Below are 24,479 nucleotides of genomic sequence, written 5' to 3'. Positions count from 1 at the left end.
ACAGTCCCCAAAATGGAAGACCAGACTCATCTGCCATAAATAAAAAGTAAAAATAGTAAGATAAAAAAAATTTGCCTGTTTTTCATTTCTATATCAGGGAACACACTGTCCAGGGAAAGAGTGGTTGCTAAATATGGATCAATGCTATTCTGACAGGCCTAAGAGTTTTTATGAATAGAACTATTTGAAAACTACTAAAAAAGCTGGTCTATGTCATAATATGGAAGATATTTATTAGTATAGATCTTTTAATTCTGCTGTGAGGATTCTTAGACTACCACAAATCTACCTGTTGGGACAAAATTCTGTAGAAAGAAAGTTCTGGAATGGGATGCCTTAAACAGGCTTTTAAATATGTAAGTTCCATTCACATTTAAGATAACAGATGTTGGCATTTCAACTCAGAAAATTAACAGAATGGACATCTGCCATTGGCATGATCTTGCTCAAGTGTCACTTTATTGCCCCTGATCATAACTGCTAATGTGTCTTGTCTTGAGTGGAGTAAATAAATAAGACTACAAAGCAAAAAGAGATCTTTTCATTGGGCCACTCAGAGGAGAAATCTGGAAACCCAGCCAAAGAATACAGGCTGACCTTTGTTCAGACAGTGGCACAAAGAGGAGGAAAGGGCTGCTGGGATAAAGAGACATTTGTGTTTCCATCTTGCAGGGGCTGTTGGGATGTGACATTCCACAGCTCACAATGAGCCCTTCTGATACACTGAGGCTTAACACAGACAAGTGTGTCTAGTTAGGTCCAATGTTGCTTTTCCTGGCACTTTAAGTGAAGACCCCTACAGGAATGTGATCCCAGTATGGAGATGGAAGCCTGAGTGACTAGCATGCCAAGGAAGTCACCCAGACTGTCCGGTGTCTTGAACGTTGACATTCAAGGGTTTGATGGCCATGTAAAACACCAATTAGGGTGTGTGTGTGCTGATTTCTGCTACCATCTTTTTCTTGGCTGAGAAAATCGAACTGCTGTCTATGACAATACTCCTGAGTTTACCATAACAAATAGTTCCAATGTAAAACAACTCAGAAGAGCACGTGAAGACCAGGAATGTAAAACACTTCTCATGAGGAATGGCGAAGAGGGAAGAGAAGTAGTACCCATGCCTATCAGATATAGTCCTGGCTGGAAACAGATGGCACTCTCTGCTTGGGTCTTGAAGAGACGTTTTAATGGGAGGGCCATTTTTGCAGGTGTGGACAGTGTTGCGGAAGCAAGAAGATGGTGAGGCACCCAAGAAATAGCCACTGCAGAAGGCTGTTACCATCTTGCATTAGTTTGCTTGTGACTGCCCAGTCTCCTTATCTCATTCATCCCACAGACAGCCAACCCAATCCTAAGACAGAAGACAAAGGAAAGAGGTGGTAGAATCTGGGGAATCAGGATCTCCCCACCACAGGGCAGAGAAGACAGGAAAAGTGAATGCTGTGAGAGTGGGTAGGAAAGGGGCTGTAGCACAGGGGCAACCGAAGAAAAACCAACAAAAGAATGTCCATTTACATGGGACAATCAAAGGTCTCAATGGGTCAGGATAAGTGTAGACTAGTGAAAACATGCAAATAATTTATGGCCACATAAGTACAAATCTTGCCGTGGAGATGGAGTAAATTATTGCCCTATGAATAGTGACCACTTTTGCACCTACTAAGAAATTATTCTCAGAATTTCTTTTTTGGGGGGAAGGGGAAGAGAGGCGGTGCTGGGGATAAAACCCAGGGCCTTGCACATGCAATGGAAACATTTTACCACTAAGCTACAGTCCCAGCCCTCTTTTCAGCATTTCTGACTACTGGATGAATGGTCTTCAAATTCTCCTCTGAACCATTTATAATATTCTACTAGTTTCACCATTTATTAGCGAGTTAAATAAGATCTTTGGCAGACCCTCAGTTTCTAATTCTATAATTTTATTTTGTTGGAAAAATTATCTTTTAATAACTTCTATGGTTCTCAGATTCGGGCATGCTCTTATCTGCCTCTCTGCCTTTGTAAGAGCTGCTGCCACTCTCCAGAATGTTCTTCCCACCTTTTCCTAACTAGAAACCTTAACCATCCTTCAGTGTTTAGTTAAAGATCACTTTATCCGTGAAGCCTCCCTTAATTTCCCCAAGAAGTTAGATACTCCTGAGTTGGACAGCACTTTGCACATGCCTCTTATTTTGGTGCTTAGCATACTGTGTCAGAACCTGTTTCCTCCACTTACCTTGGAACACCTGAAGATGGTGGCCATATTCTAATCTACTCCATGCACAGTAGGCACTTAAGGACATTACTGAATTATTTGTTCAATATATTTTCATGGCTGTGTTAACCAGCTCATCTGTCACTGTGACAAACACCTGAGAGAAACAACTTTAAGGGAGGAAAGATGTATTTCGGCTCATGGTTTCAGTCCACTGAGGTGGGAAGATCATGGTGGAGTACAGCTGCTTACATCATGATGGGCAGAAAGAAGAGAGAGAGAGAGAGAATGTGATGGCCAGGAAGAGAGAGAAGGAGGACAGCCTACTTCTTCCTCTTCTTCCTCTTTTATTCCATGCAGGCTCCCAGCCTATGGGATGCGACACCCACATTCAGGGTGGGTCTTCCCTCCTTACTCAGTCCTGTCTAATGCCATCACAGACACACCCAAAGTTGTGCTTTCCTAATCTAGGTTCCACTCACCCCAATCAAGTTGACAATCAAGATTAACCATTGCTCTGGGTTTCCTTTTAATGCTCACTATGAGGTTGGTCATATGTGTATCTCCTTTTTACAGATGAAGAAACTGAACTTAGGGAGGGTCGAGAACTTGCCCAGGGACACCCAGCCTTGGGAGGATCTGAACCCAGTTGGTGTGCCTGCAAACTGAAGTCTTAATTCACTGCAATGCTGTGCTGCTTGAGTCTGTAAGCGCTCTGGCCCTCAAGGCCCTCCTTAAGTTGTACTTAAACAAAATAGTGAAGAGGAAGTTTTGGGTTGCTTTTCATTAAAGGATAACATATTTTACCAGGTTGGGACAATGATTTTTAATACCATAATTTCTCTCTCCTCAGAAATTAGCCAATGCATATTAACCCCAAAGAGAATTGGCTATCCAAACAAATTTCCTGGTTAATACTATAGAGTGGAGCTTAATTTTAAACTATAGATTCCTGTTCATATAATGAGCACTGCCCTTGGAACACATAGATGTTTATTAGCAAGTACCCATGCATGGATGAGTTGCACAAGGGTGTTGAAAATGCCAGGATCAAATGTCCTGCAAAGGAGCAAGAGGTGCTCCTGCCCTGGCTTCTCCTGGCTCGTCTCTTCTTATAAGACTAGGTCTTGGGCCAGGCACCAGTGACTTACACCTGCAATCCTAGCTACTCAGGAGGTAGAGATCGATCAGGAGGATCAAGGTTCGAAGCTAGCCCAGGCAAATAGTTTGTGAGACTCTATCTCAAAAAAACCCTTTACAAGAAAGGGCTGGTGGAGTGGCTCAAGGTATAGACCCTGAGTTCAAACCCCAGTACTGAAAAAAAAAAAAATAGGTCTTGGAATGGCAGACCTACTATTGGCAGGGTTACATCTGGGGACAGGAGTTCACAGAAGCCTCTGGAATGTCTAACACACCCAATTGCTCAACATCACTAAGCAGGTGAGGAGTGAAGTAACTGTGCTTTCCCTGGTAAGTGCCCAGCTCCATACGGGGTTTCTGGGAGGTCCTGACCTCCTGCTGCTCCTGGGGTGGAGATAAACAGCACATTGCCACAATAAGGGAAATGAGGAGTGGGGTTGGGCTGGGCTTTGATTACCTGAAGTGCAGTGATTGGGGACCTTTGATGTTGATAAGCAGTCAGTTGGAGGGCCCTTCATCTCAGCGCCCTTGCCCTTGGAGGCTGGCTCCAGCAATCTAGCAAGCCGATGTAATCATTACCCCGGCTGCCAGACTGAGCAAAAGCCAGAGCCAGGCCTGCAGGCTGTGCAGAGGCCTGGGAGCAGGGAAGCCGGGCAGCTGCACATGCATTTCCTCCCCATGCCAGGAAAGGTTCTAGTGCAAAAACAACTGTATTTATCACTTCTAAGCGCTCCACAGGGCAGGGCATCCTGCCGCAGGGTGGAGGTCAGTATACAGTGGGAACAGTGGCGTGCTGCCAGAGAAACTGCTTTCGACCTGCAGTGGTCCTGAAGACCAACATCACGTGGGGTAGGGGGATCCAGCCCCCACCCCTACCACCCCTGAAGACACAGGCACCAGGTAAGGCCTTGGTCCTTAAACCACTGGCCATTCAATCCCTATGACAGTGTGCAGCCCAGAACTCAATGAATCACCCTCTCGGTGACTAAGGCTCTTTCTAGCCCTGAAGTGTGGGCCAGGGAGGCCTCAAGCAGGCAAGTGGTGATGGCCTGTGCATTGGGATCGCATCCCTAGTGGGCTCTCTGGTCAAACAGCAGGAGGGTTATTCTGCTCTAAGACAATCTCACCTTTGCAAGGTGGCCCAAGGGGCTGATTGGACATTTCCAGAGAAGAGGAAAGGAATGGCAGAGTCACAGCCTTAGGGCTCTGGGCTGTAGAGTATGCCCCCTCCAACTCAGGCTGCTGGATCTCTTTTAAAACCAGCCTGGGTGTTGTCACTCTCCAACTGAACCCTCTCCTGAAAGAAGCTCACACTCCTGTAGGTGCCGTTCCAGGGTCTTCCCAGTTCTTCTTGTACCCATCTATCAACCTCATTGCTCCACACAGTCCCCTTTCTATGCCTCACATGCCATCCACAACTCCCAGGCAAGCCACGTGCTTCCTCACCACCCGGGATGCTCTTCTCCACCTTCTTTTGATCATGACCACAGCTTAAATGCCATCCCCTAGACAAAGGTTCTCCTGCCCTTTCTGAATACCATCCAGGCAGAACTCGAATGTCTTTCTACCTTGGCCCTTAATAATTTCATGCCCATGACTTTATGGTGCATTAAACCCCCTTGGAACTGACTTTTGGGCATATGTTCACATATGCCCTGACTCACATTGAGCTCTGATTATGGACTTCATTGAGTAAGGGCTCCTTATTTATTCATCTCTATTCTCAGTCAGGTGCTCAATGAATAGGAAGAAAGAATGAACAGATGTCCAAAGACTTCCCCTTGGTGGAGGTTCTTGGTGGAGGTTCATAGGTGAAAGTAATACAATTCTACGCCTTCGAGGGACTAGAGGACATTTATCTGCAGGAATCTCTTTGCTCTGGACATAGTCTACTTTCTCCCATCCCTAGAGCTTCTTTGGCCCAAGGCAAAGAAGGCCATGTGCAAACTAACCACTTCCAGATAGAGGAACTCTCAGATAGCTAACCATTTCACTGTGTGTGGAGGGCAAAGCCAAACCACACACAGAAGTGAAACTTCCTGAACATCCCACGCCAAGCATTTAAGTTTACTGCTTTGCTGGAATTTTGATGACTATAGCCATCTGAGTAAAGACGCATTCTCTAAGAACCAAAGGATTTTAATGGTTCTTTTATGTATAAGCCTTTGGTCTCTAACTTCTGGATGCATTGTACCTCACAAGAAGATGAAATGGAAAAAAAAAAAAAAGATGAAATGGCTTAATATTCTTAGTTTATGACCTTGGCTGCCCTGTCCCTATAAAACTTAGAACTGGAAATGTCAACACTGTTCCACTCTTTGGATTCTTTTGCTTTAAAAAGAATTATTATTTTGTTAGTATTATTATCCTTATTAAGATTGTTGCTATGGAAGATCAATACCTCTGAAAATAAAAATGGGTTAAAATCTGAAGCAAACATTCCAACTTCATCAAAGATAGAATTTATAATTTCAATATTCTTATACTGAGATCAAGGCCCAACTAGCATCATAAAGTACAGACAGGGATGTTACATTTAGAAAGTTCCTTCATATGTGCAGTCTCATTGGTAAGAATTGCTCTAAGTCCTCAGCCTTACACTTGGAAAAGGGACAAAACTTCTCCTCCCCTGGTGCCGAATATCTTCTGTTCCCACCGTGGTCCACAGATGGAAAGGAAACCAAATATCCGCTCATCTCTAACACTTTTTTTTTTTTTTGCAGTACTGGGTTTTGAACTCAGGGCCTTCACTTTGAGCCACTCCACCTGTCCTAATTTTGTGAAGGGTTTTTTGAGATAGGGTCTCTCAAACTACTTGCCTCAGCTGGCTTCAAATCACAATCCTGCTGATCTCTGCCTCCTAAATAGCTAGGATTACAGGTGTGAGCCACCGGTGCCCAGCCATCTCTAACACTTTTAATCCCATTTCTCTGAAAAAGAGGGCATAGCTCTCTCCCTTGTGGAAAGCAGTGGGCCCCTCTCCACAGTCCAACCCCCACTCTCTCTCCAGCTTGTTCCTCCCATTTCTCCCCACACTCTACTATACTGTCTACTACTCTACTGTATTCTGTCTACTGTCTACACTTGACTATATATACTCTGTCTACTGTCTCACTCTACTGCAGCCATGCTGAACTGCTTGCAGCTCCCCAGTACCTCTGCACCTCTCATTACTTGCTCTGCACCTCATGTGTACTCATCTTTCAGATTCTACCACCTGAAAGCCCTTCCCTGGCTCCCAAGGCTGAGTTAGGGCTCTTTCAAACTGCCTGTAGCTTTCCTCCTTCCCTCATTCCAACAGTAATCACATGTCTTCAATCATCAATGACTGATTTGTCATGGTCCAAAAGCAATATAGCTACACTCAGATCTCTAAATTTTAACTTGCTAGTGACCTTATTAAAAAGGCTGGCAGAAGCTTTTGGGCATGGTAGTATAACCTGTCATCTCAGCACTTGGGAGGCAGGAGGATCTTGAATTAGAGGACAGCCTGGGATATACAGCAAGACCCTGTCTCAAAAAAACAAAAAATAAAAAGTGGGGAAAACAAGTAAAATTAATTTTAAGCTTACTATATCTAAAATGTTGTGACTTTAACATGGAATCACTATAAACCAATTGTCAATGAGATATTTGACCCTTTTTTTTTTTTTCCCTACTAGTTCTTTGAAATCTGGTGTGTGTTTTACCCTTCCCAAACATCTCCACTGAGACTGACCACATTGTGCGTGCTGGGGATGCCCATATAGCTAATGCTTCCGTATTGCACAGCCCACATGTAGGTTAAATTCCTTGAGGGTAGGGCATGGATTCAGCCTCTCATGTGAGTGTATCTTGCACTGCACTTGGCTTCTGGGCAACAATGTAAAGACTATGAATAGCTTGACCCCTCCTCTCCCCCGAGGGAGGGAGACTGGGTGCACAGCACCCTGTGACCCAGAGTAATGGGATCTGTAACATAAACTGTTCCGCTAAGATAGGGCTCCAGTGAAGCTTAAAATGGAAAAGCGATGGCCATGTATGGGCTGATCACACTCATTTTTCAAGCATTACTTGAAGTGACAGAAATAACCAGTTCAACAAAGCAATCTGGAAAACCCCTGGAATGTAACATAATGTCGTATAGCCTTCTTATAGGATGGGAACCAAAATGGCAAGGCGGCATCTCCAAGAGGCTTCTTGGAAATGAGCCAGTCTGAAACACTGTCTATCACAGGACCAGGAGGCAGGAAGGGAGCCAAATGGGGAGGGATAAGAGCGGCATTGAGTTCTACCCACTCTTTCTTTCAAGATTCCTAGAGTGTTTATCCTAAAAGCTGTTACTCTCTTGAAGGTGCCTTTTAACAAACAGCCAGGCAGTAGTGCGAGGAAAAACAGTGACATCAGCCCCAAGCCTGGGCAAAGCAACTTTCAGGAAAGCCCTCAAAGGCACATAAGGAGATGACACTTTGGAGCTCAGGGAACAGATACCTATTTTTGCTCTGCCTGGCTTGGTTGTTCTAGATCCTCAAATATTTGGATCCCAGGGACTTCTGATTGAACAGCTTCTAAATTAACTGTTCTTAATGTTCACTGAAAACACCCAGGGGCTCGCTGAAAATCCAGGTTGCCAGGTCCCACTCTCCAGAGAGCACGACTGAGTCAGTCAGAGGTGATTCCCCAGACTGTGCATCCTTATCAAGTACCATAGATGATCCTCACAGGAAGTCCCACACTTTAGGAAAACAACCCAAAACAATAGTAGAAACCTTACCTATCAATTCACTTTCCTCTCACTTCTCCAGTTTACATACCCACAGAGTGATGCCTTCTGGGCCACAGGTCGTTTGTGCTGTTCATGTACTATGTAATAGCTCCCAGCTGGGTGACAAGTAGGCACTGAGATTTAGGTGCCTGGCATGGGGCTGCATCTTCTCAAACTAATGAACACTCTTTACACCTCCACCTTGCAAGTCTTATGTCCTAGTGTGGGGCTGTCTCAGCCCAGAGGGGTGCTTTCTTTCTGATTCATACAAAGACTATATGGGCTGGCAGGAGTCCTGAATCTGTAATTCAATGCCAATGACAGACATACCATCTTCCCAGAGCCCAACAAATAGAACTGCAACCGATCATTACTCTCAAAGGTAACAGCCAGTGATGGGTTTGATGGTTTATCATTTTCCTTTTCCCTCAGTAGCCAATGAGCAGTCATTCAGGTCTTTCTGGAATACCAATGATGCTCTCAACAGTGTCCAGCCCAGCAGGAGTCAGAGTCTCCCTGGGCAAGTCTGATGTTCCCCTCTGAATGAATGAGTGGGTAGGCCATGGCCTCACTGCATCTCTTTCCTGAAAAGACCCTGCCTTAGCGATGTTAGGTACAGATGGCAGGTTTCTACTATACTCTGTGATGATTCAGTGAGAATGAGGGCTCCATGGGAAAAGTTCCTGAGCAAATCTCCAGAAAGCAAATCTCACTGAGGGAGCAGACTGCTAGGTGGGACAGAGGCCCTGTTTTTACAAACAGGCTCCTCCTTCTCTTCTCCCCACCGTTTTCAATTTTCTGAACTGGATGAACCCTTCCCAATAGACTGTGCATATGGAGGCAGACAAAGAGCTAATAAAAGGGCCATTGGACCTGCTCTCAATCTCATATGCATTCTTCAGGAAGTAAATGAAAACCTCTTTCAGCTGCTAAGAGTAAGGAAATGCAATCTGGGCCAAGCTGGAAACTCTAGATGTGCTACAGCCCAACTAATTGCTACTGAGCAGAGAGACAAAGAATAGATAAGGATTTGCAGCTGTAAGAAAAAAGAAATGCAGTAAAAAGACTGGAACCCATCTCCATTTATTCAGCAATGAGCCCCTGTTCCCATCAAGTTACAAACACTGTCATAGGTCCAGGGATACACTGATCCCCCAAAGAGGTTGTTCATAGAACAGTGGGTTTATAATTGTAATTATAAACAAATAATGGCAATCAAATGTGACATGTAGCAAGAAAAGAAAGGTGCAAAGGACGACAGGCACACCCAGGAAGGGAAGGCCCTGGAGGATGATAGGCAGTTCTTGGGGCGGAGCTTCGGGCAGAGCAGAGAACAGTGTGTGGAAGGCAGAGGGGCAACAACCCTGATCCTAAGATGAATCACAACAGTCCTGCCTGGTGGAAGTACCATGGGAGGGAAGGGAGTGGCTGGAGATAAGGCAGGGAAGGGAGGTGGAGGCCAGTTCCAAGAGACCTTTGAATAATGTGCCAAAGTATCAGGAACCTCTCCATGAGAGAACCACTAAAGGCTTTTTTAAGCAAGGGAGTAAGAACCAAACCTGTGGGGTTTGTTTGCTTTTGCTTCTTGTTTATTTAAAAAGCTAGATTAAAAGAGCAATTTGTGAACACAGTAACAGATGTCACTCTTCAAATGGAGTACAGAAGAATGAGCCTCCTTTCTGTCCCCTACCTCCAAACTTCAGTTTTCCCCTCCCAGAGGTATACAACGTACCAGAAGTATCACAGACAAGCACACATATTTACACACAAGGGATCACAGCCCACTGTTATGCAGGCTGTATACTGCACAAGGCCACCCAGCCAAGGAAACTAGAAGAGGTTAAAATCCATTACACTCTGGCTTGCCAATCGCTCCCTGGCCCAGGGGTGCACACATTAAAAAAGACATCTTTTCCTAATTTGTTCAAATGCACTACTTGGACTAGTCCAGACAAGGCTATTTAGATGCAACACACACATGCACACTGGAACACCACTCGCCCATTCTCACAGCTTTGATCTACAAGAAGATACCATTTTATCCTCATTGTATAACAGGTTTTTTTTTTTGCAAGATATAGCAGAGCTCATTCCACACCTGCACAAGCAGATCTACCAGATTTTCTTTCCTATTTTGTGTGTGTGTGTGTGTTGTTTTGTTTTTTGGAGTTCTTCAGCACCTAGGATCCTTATGGTTACAATGGAAAAACAACTTACTTCAGACCAGTTGAAACCCTAAACAAAAGGAAATTCATACTAGGCATAGCAGTGTACACTTGTAATCCCAGCTACTCAGGACGCAGAGATCAGGAAGATCTCAGTTTGAGGCTGGTCCCAGCAAAAATCATGAGACCCTATCTGAACAATAGCTAAAGCAAAAAAAGACTGGGGTGTGGCTCAAGTGGGAGAGTCACTGCCTAGCAAGCTGAAGGCCCTGAGTTCAATTCCCAGTAAATACATATATACATACATAGAATAAAAAGGAAAGTCACCCAGCTTCACCATGCCACCCAGTATGACATCAGTGGGCCTCATCCTCTAATCATGCTTTCCCAGGTTAGCTTCCGTCTTCAGATCCCTGGAAGCTCTGGGCTTTCTCCTTGTGGTCACAGCAATTTTAAGCCTCATATGTATTCTGATTACTTCTGATGAGACAAGATTTCACTGTACATGAAAGAGTCCCTGTGGCCACCAAAATATAATGGACTGAGTGGCTCCACCAGATAGGATCCACCTCTGAAGATGAGAATGGGGTCAATACTGGCCAACTATTAAGAGAGGCAAGTGGAATGGATGCCAGGGTAACAATCAACAAATGGCTGTTATAAATCCCATCACCCAATTCAAGTACACCTACCAAGGTTGCTCAGCTGCTTTCCAATACCTTGTCATTATAAACAATGCATAATTAATACCCTTACATACACATACGTCTTTGCACATACAAGAACATCTACATGGTAAATTCCTGGAAGTAGAACTCTGAGTCAAAGGGCACCTGTGCTTGTACCTTGACAGACATGGCCATAACACTCCAGAGGGGCTGTACCCATTCACACCCGCAGCACCGCACATCCTCACCTCTGTGCTGTCAACAGTCTTAGACCTGTACTTTCGAAGTTTGACATGACAAAGATGAATGTGACCAATAAGTAGGAAGAGGAGTAAGAGAGGAGGTAAGACTAGAGTTATGTAATGACAATAATTAAAGGAAGAGATGATAAGGACCTGAACTAAGGCAGGATGGAGGCACACGTGTGCTCAGCACAACATAGCAATGGAAATACAGTGATGTTGTTGAAAGTTATTTAAAGGAAGAAAGAAAAGGAAAAGATGCTGTTATTAACACTTTTCTAGTTGGAAACAGAAAATAAACATGCTAAATATCAAAAGCCTTAATAAGACTCTACAAAGAGAATTGGAGTTAAACCTAGAAACAAACAGAGTAATGTGTCAGATGCTCACATATTAAATGACATTCTCAAAGTTCTCTGTAAATTCTAAACAGAGAGATCATGGCAATAATGGTATATTAACGCAGAATAAAGTGCTGGTTCCTAGTGGAAAATCTTTCCTCTCTAGATTCTTCCTCTTGGATCCTACCTGCCAAAGTATTCTCAAACTCTGGCATCAAATTTGCCACATGGATGATAGGCATCAGAGCAGACTCTAGCTGAAACAGTCTGAGACCGACCTTGGACACATTTCCCTGGTTTAAGATTATATTCTTGATTATAAAATCTTCTTGCAAATATATGGGGGTCTATATGGTGCACTTTGCTGTTGAGCTGCATAAATCCTTCTGCATTACTCACATTTCTTGGAATGGCTTGAAACTAATTCTCCACTGGGAGCAGTGACAGGGAAAGAGAAACATTTATTCTTCCAAATCCCCTGACATGGTAACTCCCCACCCAATCCTGCTTTTCTCGTTATCTGTACCAACTGTTCCAAGATCCTTCTTTCCTCTAAAATTCTTTAAGGAGAAAACAAAAACGAGAACATTTTTGAAACCACTGCAAAGGGGGAAAAAAGTCAAACATATTTCCAGGTGGTTTACCATGCCCGTGGGAAAGAGTTCAGATAAACAAGGTGGGTGGGTGGAAGAGATGAGACCTGGGGTCACATTACACCACATCTGGTGGAAGTCCTTGAAAGAGGGACCTGGAGGTTTGCAAACCTGAAGATGAGAGCTGGAGAGGTTTCCCAGGTGCTGTAAAACCATCTGGGCACTGAAAGAACCTGAGTTCTGGGAGCACTGCCACCTGTTGAGCTCAGCCCATCCAGCCCAGTCTGCTCTCTGGCCACCTGATCCCTGCTCAGCTGCAGCTTTCTCTAGCAAAGGCCTGAACAGGAAGCTTTGTAGTGAGTGTAGTGCTTCTGTTGAGGGCATCTATGCGTCTCTCAAGTTTCCTTATTCCCCAGTGTAGAGATATAACTGGAGCCTCTTTGTCAGGGTACCAGAGAGCCCAGGGTGCTGAGAATTCCCCAAGCCCTCATGCCCAGGCTGGCCCAAGCCTTCAGTCTGGCCTGGAGTCCTGGGTCCCCTGTGCACTGATTGATCTGGGGCCAGTAACCCACAGCAGGGAGGAGGAGCTCAAGGAAGAGTTCAGTGCTCTTTTGAAGACCTGGCTACAGCCAGCTCTGCAATGCTGTGTCCTTGGAAGTCCTCTCCCAGGTCCAGCCCATTCACTGTTTCCATCCTCCTACCTCTGGAGTTCAGGGGAAGACCTGCCTCCTTCATGAAGCCACCATGGACCACCACCCATGAGAAGTTCCCACTTGTCCTTTCTCTGCTGCCACCTTTGATGGTTACAAAAGAAGCTGTCTCCCCAGGAGAGCAGGAGCCCTCTATTCCCATAGGCCTTTGGTTTCCTCTCAGCATGAAGTAAGGTGCTAGCACGTGGAAGATACTCAGGTTAGTGAGTCAAGACAGACCATCCCATTTTACCCTCTTGTGGAAGAATCCAAGGTAGCTGAGAGTCCAGAGGTTGGTAAAATTGTGTATTTCTTTCCACTAAGTGTGACTTACTGCAATCCATGTAGAGTCAAACTCTGAGTACAAATAAGCTCCTGCTTTCTCCATCTTTCCTTTACTTTCTGCCTTGAACGCACCGTCCACGCCATCACCAACATCATCAACACCTCAGAGCCATCGGGCCCCTGAGCCTGCCCTTCCTCTCAGGGTTGCTGCAGGATTTATTTTTTCCAAATAAAGGCCTCACTAAAAAAATTTCTGCCTTGCTGATTTTACAACCTTTCACAACATAATTTCAATATATTCTTACATATTAAAACCTCTTTCTGCTAAGGATGAGAAAGAAGTGGAAAACAAGTGAGTGAAGAGACTGATGGTTCTGTCACAAATGACCATATTAATACCTCTCAGAAATCACCTGAGAGGACTTGGTATGGTTTGGATATGACATCATGGAGTATCCCCCAAAAAGGCTCATATTTTGAAGGCTTGGTCCCCAACCCATGGCACTATTGAAAGGTGATTGGATCATGAAAACACTAACTTTGTCAATGGATTAGTTCACTGATGACTTTACAGCTGAACGGGCTATTACAAGTTGTGGACTATTTGGAGGAATAGGTCGTTGCGGAGCAAAGCCCTCGAAGGGTTTCTCATTGCCCTGCTTTCCCACAGCCCGTCCCCGCCCCCCACACGAAGTGAGCAGCTTCGCTCTCCATGTCCTTGCACCATGATGCTTCTGCCTTGCCTCAGGCCTCAGAGCAATGGAACCAGCTAATCATGAAGCAAAACTTCTGAAACCATGAACCAAAATTAATTTTTTTTCTCCCTTAAGTTATTTATCTTAGGTATTTTGTCACAGTGGTAACAAGCTAACTAACACAGGCCTGAAGTCCTGGAAGAGTGAACGGTCACACCTAAAGGTACCCAGTCACCAGGAGGCAGTACACATGAGACTGGCTCTTCCAAAGAGCATTCGTGGTGCAGCTGGCCTGGAGCTCTTTAGGGTAAGGACTGGACTGCCCTCTGTGCCCCTCCATTGTGTTGAGGCGGGAGCCCATGTGTAGGCAGCCGCTTGGGTTCTGCTGGTCCACTGAGCGACTCATCTAACCCACATGTTTTCCCTTTCCTCACAAAGCTGCTTCCTCGGCAGCTCCGGTGAGGAAACCCCTGAGTAAACAGAGAACACACTGTTGGCCCTGAGTCTCCCTGAGCTGCACCCCAGGGACAAACCCCCAGGCTAGGCCCACTCCCAGTTTTGTTGCCAGCCTCCAACCAATCACACTAGTTTCCGCAAGGTCTTTTCTTCAAGCTACATTTACTTCAGTCCCCGAAGGAAAAGCTTGTGTCCAAATGGCAAGGCAGAGGAAATCTCTGAGGCAGATGTCTGCTGAAGGCACTGAAGCCCTCTGCCCCTCCTGGCCAGAAGGCCCTGCCCAGTGGCAGAACAATGGCTCCAATCAGGCCAGAGAACTCCACAGGCTTCCAGTTTGGCTCGTTTTCAGCATCTGTGTGGTTCAGGGGCCTCCGCTTATGTGATGGGTGTGGAGTGAGCAAGAAGTAGCAGGGATGAGAGACCTTAGAGCCATAGAAATGGCTATTATCTTTTCTTATAGATGGGGTAGCTGAGCCGGGATCACATAGCTAGAAATTGACAGGGCCAGAAATTTAGTGCATGTTTGTATAATTTGCAATCCCTCATTTTAACCATTACCCTCTCTCCATGGTAGCCTATTTGGAGAACATGGGGCCATGATCATAGAGCAGGCTTACTATCTGGTCCAAGAGGACCCCCAAAGTCCTGCATAAGTCAAATTCTAAGAAACACATGGGTTCTATTAAGGAAAGAGGCCAAAGAAAATGAGTTTGGGCAATAGCAGAAGACCCTATCCTTTGCCACTGTTATTTCTGTTATTTTTATTCCAAAAACCCAAGAACTAGTAGGTAATCTCCACCACTTACTGATGCAATGTTGGGGGTAATTTACCTAAGCTCCACATGCCTCCGTTTTCTCATCTGTAAGATGGAAATAAGAAGAGTCCCTATCTCCCAGAGCAGTTAGGATTAACTGAGTTATTACGTGCAAACACCCCAAGCAGTGTGTGGCACATGGAAGCACCATGTATTGTTGATGGCGTCATCATCATTAGCACCATAACCACCATCCTCGTCCTCATTCCTGTCATCCTGGTCTGACACCTCCCCCACACCTCTCCCAGCGGAAATAAGCCCTCTTGACTACTGCTCCCATAGCCACTGATGGCACCTTAATTACAGTCATTGCCTCTAAGAGGAATAGGGATTGTGACTTTCTGATTCCTGAAACTTCAGTGCCCGGCACATAGCATGAGTGCAATTAATATGTGGCAAATGGATACAGAATGGCGCTTGATTTTAAAATGAGACTGTCAGATAAGTCACAGTTTATCTGATTTCTATAAGATTTTAAAATGTGTGTCCACCATATAAGCTTGTGTCTTAGAGATCAGAAAGAACCATAACAATTCATGATAATAAATTTGAAAGGGCTTTAAATTTTGAAGTATTTGACTTCCATTGTGATAATCATCGTATCAAACAACAGTAGCAACCCCCAGCGGAAGCACGAAGAACTCCTAGTGACCTAGCCATTCCGGCCCCCTTTGGCATTTGAAGACTCAGAAGTAGGCAGTTCCCAAGAAGTATCTTCATGAATGTTGCCCTAATTGAGTTTTTTTTTCCAAGGGCTCACCATTGATTGGAATGTTTAAAGTGCACTTTTCAAAAGCAGACTCCAAAAACCAGTACATGGCACATTAACTGAGCACCTACTGTGTGCCAGTCCCTTGGCCTACATATGTGTGTTCAGACACATATGTTCTCCTTGGAGGACTCTGCTCTTTTAGAGATGCAATGACAGATATTCATATACAATATGGTGAGTAACCCATAGAGGGACACGAAGCACGTTCACTCTGCAGAGGAAGGGCCCAACTGGGGTTACAAGTGTCAGGGATTTTAAAATGGCAGCAAAGGATACATTTTGAGGTTCTTCTCTGGGTAGCTATGTTTAGAAATACCGAGGATGGCTACACACATTTGCTGCACATTCTAAGATGGCACAACCACTGCTATTGTGAGTCAAGTGTAAGAGGCAAGCCAAGGAAGCCCTCCTCCAGTGTGGCTGCTGGCTGCTGGGCAGGGCACCCCCTCTAATACCAGCATGCCGTCCTCTTTGCTCAAACAAAGCCAGTGCTGTCCCCAAAGCCAGAGACTTCCAGTAGCCTGCAAGTCCTCCCTGCTGGTTCTATAAATAATAACTGAATACCATCTACCTCACCTTGAAAACACTCAGCACAGTATCCTGGGGGAGGAGCATTGTTCTGTTGCTTTTGATGACTCCTTCCTTCCAGCCAAGGCCTGTGCACCCTCTGGTCATTATGAATACATTTCTAGTTTCAACAGGATGGCTACTCTATACTTAGACAGAGCTAAATGAACTAAATGAGATGGAGTGGCAGGTAGAAAAACAGTGCCTGCAGCTTGTGCAGCTGGGTTCTCCATCTTTCAGACAGCATGAAAGATGAAAAAGCGGGTTCTGAGGTGCTAGGCCCAGGCTCGCCTCCTTTCTAAGGACAGAATCTTCCAGCTCTGACCCCTTGGATGCGGGAGTGCAGCTCCCTCAAAGAGTTAGCTGCTAGTCCCTCAGAGTGGGGCTCCGTTGCCCCTACTGTGAAGTCACTGGAGGGGATGAAGGTCAGTCGTCCCATCTCAGGCTCCTCTGTCCTCAACTGATTTCCCTCCAGTAATCCTGTCCTTCTGCCTTGGGGGCCCTGGCAATGCAGGTCCCAGGAGGGAGCTCCAAGAAGAGACTGGGCTGGGAGTGGAGTAAGGCTTAACCAAGCTGTGCTGGCACCTGAGAACACTGGATGCAGATACTAAGCTACTTTTGTAAACTGAGTAGCCCCCAAAGAAGTGCCTCGGCTTCTTGACACTTGCTAAAGTGGGATGGGCAGAGGAAGGAAATAGCAGGAGGCAGCGGCTGATAAAATGCAGCCCCGTGGAAGAGTCACCGACTTGTACACTGGAAACAGTGAGCACTGCTAAAACAACAGAACTGTTCTACAACTTGGAACATTTGACCAGCCAGTATGGATTTTTGTAAATAAAAGAATTTAAAAATAATGACACATTGATTTCTCTCTTACTATAGCATATATTTGACATAGATACACTTAACATATCTTTTAAGATGCTCGTTCCAAGACATTGTACTTTTATTGCTACTGCAAATCTTTCTTCTGTGAATTCTTGTTTTTTAAGAATGTCATTTAAAAAGCTGGACAGAGGAAGAAATAAATTTGTGACATCATGAAGAACATCCCTGGGTGATGGAGTTCGAGCACACAGTCCTAATGGACAAGTCCCTATCCATGGTCCCACACATGGTTGTGGCAGTGAAGAGCACATGTAGATATGTGGCAGTAAAAGGCTAGAATGCTGTAACAAACGCACATCACAATAGAGTGGAGTAGAAAACAAAGAAGAGTCTTTCTCATGCAACAGTCAGAAATGAGCATACCAGCCCGGGAGGCAGTTCTGGTCTACAAAGGCAACCAGGGGCCCAAGTTCCTGATTGGTTGCTGCCTATAGGTCAAGGCAAGATCACCTCCAGGTCAGTGTTGCCAGGGGCAAAGGAGAAGAGAGCATAGGCAGGTATCCCTAGCCTTCAAGTGCAGCACGGGAATGACACACAATGCTCAGATTCCATGCAAAGAGCCTGGCCATGCTGCCACACCCAGCTGCCAGAGGGCTGGGGAATAGCTGGTCAGGCACCCGGGAAGAAGGGGAGAACAGGTTCGGTGGACCAATGCTGGCCATGGTGTGGCCCTCACTGGGAAATGTGACAACAGAGGGCCAGCCACTTAGAAAGAGATATGTCCAATCACACAAGTACACAAGTTCTGGAGCCTCCATATCACTGTTGCTCTTTGCTCGTAAGGGTGCAAGCAGCAGCGTATCTGGTAGGCCGTGTCCTCCTTCTTGAAAGTAGATGGAAGATTCAGAATTGACCAAACCACTGAGTTTTGCACTTGAAAGAGCACTAGTTTGGGTGCTGTGCTCTCATGATTACAGGCTGAGGCTTTTGGCACCAACACTGACACACTCTTTCAAAAGAAATCCTTTCTATCTGTGTATCACTGGGCTCGGCTGTCTGCCACCGAGCCTCTTAGACTTTCACATCTGAGCTACATGATATAAAACTAGCATGTGGCAGGAATTGACAATATCCTGTCTTTTTCTATGGAATAAGGTCATCCACGATAAAGACTAGACTTCCCATCTTCCTTTGCAGCTAGGAGGGGCTACATGACCAGGCTCTGGCCAAGAGGTTTGAGCAGCAGGCATATGGACCCCTACAAGATGGATCTTTAAATGAAGGAACGTGCCTCCTTCTTCCTCTCCTCAGCCCTTCTGCCTGGAATATGGAGGACCTTGTGGCTAAGGCAACACATGGATGATGGAGCAACCATGTAGAGGATGTTGAAGTCTGTGATACCTCTAGAGAGCTAGGTCACATACTGACTTGGACTTTGCCATGAAAGAAAAGTATCCTCTGCTTTGCATAAGTTGGGTCTCTGCCACAGCAGCTGAGTCTGGATGTGAATTGCTAGGATACTGGGGACTCAGCCTGGCCCCCAGCCAGGTCAGCAGAAGGCAGCTCCTTGGCATCTTGACTTGACTGCTCTGGGCACAATTGGGCTGCAGCAGCCACTGCAGACAGACTGAGGAATTTTCTTCCATTCCCTTCCAATACCCGCCTTCATTCCCCACGTGTGTGAAGTGCCTGCTCGGGGCCTGGTAGGGGACACAGGCTTGAGGGGCCTAACAATGACTGTGAACTTTTTTTTTTTTTGACTGTGAACTTTTATGTGTATATATATATATATATATTGTATATATATATAAAATACATATTATATATATTCTATATATATATATAAAATACACATTATATATACTCTCTATATATATGAAGATTGGTCAAGTTAGGAAGTTTATAAGCTTAAAAATTGAGTGCAATGCAACATGCTGTAATTCTATCACTTGGGAGGCTGAGGCAGGAATAATGAGAGTTCGAGGCCAGCCTGGGCTACATAGTGAGATCCTGTCAGCTATATAGCTGTGTCCCTCAGAGTCTGCAAAGACTGCACACTGTCTTAGCTTCACAAGAGGGGAAGGCAGCTCTGGCAAAGTAATCCTAAGGACATTTTTTTTGCAGCCCTCTCAATTGCCCTTTTCATCCAAAGTCCTATAAAGTCAGAAATTCTAGCAGAATACAGTGCAAAAGACTTTGCATTAACATTTTCAAAGCTGCTTGGGAAGGGTGGTAATTCTAGCTACTTGTGAGGCTGAGATTGGGAGCATCAGGCTCCAGGTCAGCTAGGGGATGAGGTGGTGGTGGGGGATTAGGGAGATTCCATCTCAACAAAACAAGCCAGGTATGAGGCACCACTCCAGGGCCCTGCATTGACTTTAAACTGCCATTCAACAAAGACACCAAAAAAGCAAAAAGACAAGCATCAGATGAAATAGATATATGCATATATAAATTATTAATATATAATACAATATATATTATTATGTACATAATATATATTATTATGTATATAATATTATATATATTGTATTATATATTATATATAGGCAACATATATAATTGAAAAAAGTGGTATCCAGAATCTATGAAGAATTCTTTTTCCCTGAACTCATCCCTCTATGAGATTCAAATCCCCACAAAAAAGAGCCCAGTGGGCCAAGCTAGAGCTAGATGTCTGAGCTTGAGCGTGTGGGGGGAAGGAACGGAAGCAATGGGACAGTTCTGTGCCCTACAGAACGCAATGGGTGGGGAAAAGTCAGTCTCCAAAAGGAACACTGCCGGGCTGACAGAATTAAGAGGTGCCTGTCCACTGTCCAGCCTTCCAATCTTAAAAATCCTACAAAGTGCGAAGCTGTGCCTTGCCTTCTTCTCCAATTCGTGGTTGAGCTCAAACTTTCCTTCCCAACATGGCCTGGAGAGAGGCACCCACCTGGTTGGCAGCTGCAAGCTGGATAGCACCAGGTCCTCTGGTCCAGGACTCTGAGCTCCAGGGTGCCAGGTGCTGGCCAGGATGGGAAATCTGAACCCAGGAGCAGTGTTCACACCAATAACTGGAGGTTTCAAACAAAGACCGTGTTCATGGACTGTCCTGGGAACTGGGTGTTCAGAACAACCACTGTGTCTCCCAGGGCTTTTGAGCTCATCCTTTATGTAGTACTGATGGTAGAAGGTGCCGTGATGCAGCTCTCCCTCCAGTAGTAGCATGGGTGCCACCAAGTCTGGAAAAATTATAAAGAAATCACAGCAAACCTGGCATTGCCATGTGGTAAAGGTGACTCTTTTCCCTACTTTTGCTCCTGTAGCCCTACAGGCAGGCTTCTCTCTCTTCTCTCACCCTGCCTCCTCTTCTATTCAAGAGTCCTCCATTTACAATGTGTTGTGCAGGCTCTCCCTCACCCTAACTCCCTGTGTTTGGCTCTTGGCTCTGTTTAATCTCCATTGCAAACAGAACTTCTGGCAAAGAAAAGTGACAAAGAGCCAGCATGAGGGAGACAGGTGTGACAGTGGGAATGAGAGGTTCTTCAGGCAGTCAGCCGTGTGCATGAGCGTGCCTGTGAACTGTCTCTTGTTCCTTCTTGTGGGCCTGATCCCTGGAAACTGTGAACATGAGGAAAGAGACCAGAGGGGGCAGGGGACACAGCCCACCTAGAAATTCACAGGTATGGTCTAGTGATGATCCTGCCACTGAATCCCTGCTCAGCTACCCCATCTCTTCTGTGTCCTGGAGTGGTGGTGCGGGGGTGTTCCTTTGTTCCTGTTCTCAAAATGATAATGAATGCCATCCTTGTCATCTCCGACACTTGCATGTTGTCACGGGGAGATAAGTGCATCGAGTTAGTAATCCTTAGATAAAAGGTGCTTTACACCAGTGAAAGAATTAGCTTTAATTTCGTCTCTGGGGTATATGGTGAGGATTAATTAGTTAATCTCCGTAAAGTACTATAATTGGTGGGAGGAATTATCAAAACCCTGGGGAAGGAGTAGGTTTGAGCTGAGTCTTTTTAAAGTGTTTTGTTGTTAACAGCAGCTGAGGTGGCTGTCCTTGTCTCTCAGATGTGACAGACCAGCTTGGTTTCCAGCAGCCTCCCAGACCAGAATACCCGCCAGGGGTGAAAAGGTGAAAATAACTTCAGAAGGGTAGGGGGAGGGAGGACGATCAAGATACAAAGAACACTGGGGGCCTGGTTCTGTTCTCACCACTGACCGTGCCTGGGTCCCAGGGTAATGTTGTGTGCTGACCTGCCCAGAGCTACACCAGAGAGAGCAGCAAGGATGGTCCCCTCTATTCCGTATTAGGACAGATCTTGAAACTCTATCTCCAGGTCCTGGGCTGTAAAATAAAAGATGAGCCAGATGTTCAGGTGTAGGCAGAAACAGAATCAGCAAACGCTTACATCACAATTTCTGGTGATGCTACAGCTCTGAGTCTCCAGGCATTCTCATTCAGCCATCAGGACAAGTCATTTCCCACCTTGCAGAGCTGGTAAAGCTGTGATTTGAACGCAGGTGATCAGATCCTACTATCCATCTTTTCAACTACCTCATTGTGCTGCAGACTCAGGTATGAAACCTCTTCATGAAGCCAGGTACCAGTGGCTCACTACTATAATCCTAGCTACTTGGGAGGCTGAGATCCAGACTCACAATTTGAGTCCAGACTGGGCAAAACGTTTGTGAGATTCCGTCTCAACCAATAACTGGGTGCAGTAGTGTGTGCCTGTCATCCCAGCAACAGTGGGAAGCATAAAGTAGGAGGATCACAGTCCAAAAAAGTGAGACCCCATCTCCAAAATATCCAGACCAAAAAGGGTTTGAGGTGTGGCTCAAGCGTGAAGCCCTGAGTTCAAACCTCAGTACCAAAATAAATGTCTGCATGAAGCTGTCTGTTCACAATGACCCTGGAGCAAGAGGGAGTATTTTTTTTTAAATGCCAAATGAAATTCTTTGGCATGCTTCACAGTGTAAGCCTGGGCTCATAGAAATAAATAGCTCTGTTATTCTTTCAGTTGTCTGAACTACTCTATGCTACAAAAATAAAAGAGATTGCAGTACAACAGAGCTCTCTCCTGAGCTTTTAACAATCTAAAGCGAGTCACGTGTTGGCTTTTAAGCCTAGATTGTATCCTTAAACTAAAATAGTTGTTTAGACGACGGGGCTTTTGGCAGTCTCTTAGCAAAACTGGCCAATTATAGGAACCTGAAATGCCAAGCTTATCTGGTTTGCAAAAGCCATTTGGGGACTTAAGTGCACTGATTTGGATAATTTTTCCAGGGAATCTGTAGGGGAAGTCTAAGTATGAGAATTTTTATCTATTCTTGTCTGGTTACCTCTTCTAATCTGTCAGTCAATCAATGAACTGTTGACATTTGCATGATGCACTGGACAGATGTACCATGAACTACAATTATTTATTTCTATACCTGATTTTCGTTCTCTTTCTCAGTTCAGTTTCTCCTAAAACAAGCAACTTATTTAACAAGCAAACTTGGAGGTAAATCGTTTGGATTCCTAATTACTCATTAGAAACCCTCTAGCCCAGGTTTCCATGGCATGCCTGAGTCACCTGGGGACCTTGTTACACTGCAGGCTCTGATTCAGGAGGTCCTCAGAGGGCCTGAGATCCTTCATTCCTAAAGACTCCCAGGGAGTGTCAAGGCTCCTGTGCCCTAGTATGCTTTGTGCATCCAGCTCTGAGACCTCACTGTATATGGACAGGAAAAGATGCACAAAGCATCCTGACTGGTAGTCAAAAAAGGCAGGATCTTTGTAACATCATTTTAAGGACTTGGTTAGGGAGGAGTTCTAACTTACAAGAAAGAAGAAAGCCTAGACTCTGAAATTTTATAGTCAAAACTTATTCCATCATCTTCTTAAATACAAATGCCCCAAGAAGAGAGGCACCATTTAATTCCAGAATTTGGCAACGACAGTGCTGTGGTTGAAATGTTTGTCCCTCCTAAACTCATGCTGAAATTTAAGTGTCACTGTAACAGCATTAAGAGGCGGGCCCTTTAAGAGCTGGTTAGGTCACTGAAGGCTCTGCCCTCATGAATGGATGGATACCATTGTGAAGAGAGTCGATTCCAAATAAAAATGGTGAGTTTGCCCAATCTCGCCTCTTCTCACATGTGCTTGCTTACCCCTCCCTGGTATTAGGATACAGCACAAAGGCCCTCACCAGATGCCAGCACCATACTCCTGACTTTCTGGCCTCCACAACTGTGAGAAGTAAATTTCTTTCCTTTATAAATTACCCACCCTGTGGTATTCTGTTAAAGTCACACAATAAATGGACTAAGATAGACAGGAATTGAGGGCACTCAGGTACAGGGTGGGGACACCATGGGGGGGGGCGGAGCTAAGGGAGCCAAAATGAGGAGACACCAAGGATGATGTCTCAAGTGAGGACTGAATCTGAAGACAAAAGGAGACTCACAGGTGACACCTTCCACTGGTGATGTGCAAAGGGCAGTGTCACCCCAGGCTAGCAGTCCTGCCCAACTCACTTGCATTTTGGAAATGGTTGAATATGATGCTTTCCAGAACCACAGAGACTTCGTGAAGCAGCAGGGGAGCCTCAGAGGGGACTGGATAGCACTGCACCAGAGAGCACAGGATGTAGACTGGCTGGGTCCAAATCTTGCCTCCATCACCGTGTGCTCAACCACTCTGTGTCTTTCTCCCTTATTGGTCAAGAGTGATGTGAAGAACTGTCAGCACCTTCTCTAATTCCACTCTGACCTTCTTCTTTGTAACAGGACTCAAGTCTTTATCTGCATCACATTGCTGGCTGGGGAACAATGAGACTGTGTATTCCACCCCTCTCCGGCTAGGTGTGAACACGTAATATGTAAATTGTAACCAATGAAATGTAAAGAAAAGTATCATTGGGATTTCTAGCAATAAAAGACAGTAGCCCTTTTATTCTCTCTTCCTCTTTGCTGCTGCCTGAAATACAGATATGATGACTAGAGCTATTGCAGCTACTTTGGACCATGCAAAGAGAGTAGAGACATCTTGAAGACACCATTGAGCCATCATCTGATGATGGCCTGGCCCACTTCTGGATGTTTTGCTTTACATGGGAAAAAATAAACTCTATCTTACTTAAGATAGAGTTCTGTATAAGCAGAACTGAATACTGAGACATGGGCTTAACATGAAATAACTGCTTCTGTCTGTTTCTTGTGCACACTGAATGAGAGGATGTGTGTAGAATGCTTAGTGCCTTTTCCCACACCCAGTAAGTCTGTGTTGCTCATTTCACCTAGTGAGTGA

Source organism: Castor canadensis, chromosome 4 (genome assembly GCF_047511655.1).
Source record: "Castor canadensis chromosome 4, mCasCan1.hap1v2, whole genome shotgun sequence".
Lineage (NCBI taxonomy): Eukaryota > Metazoa > Chordata > Mammalia > Rodentia > Castoridae > Castor > Castor canadensis.
The sequence above is the reverse complement of the archived record's forward strand: the minus strand, read 5'-3'. Positions refer to the sequence as shown.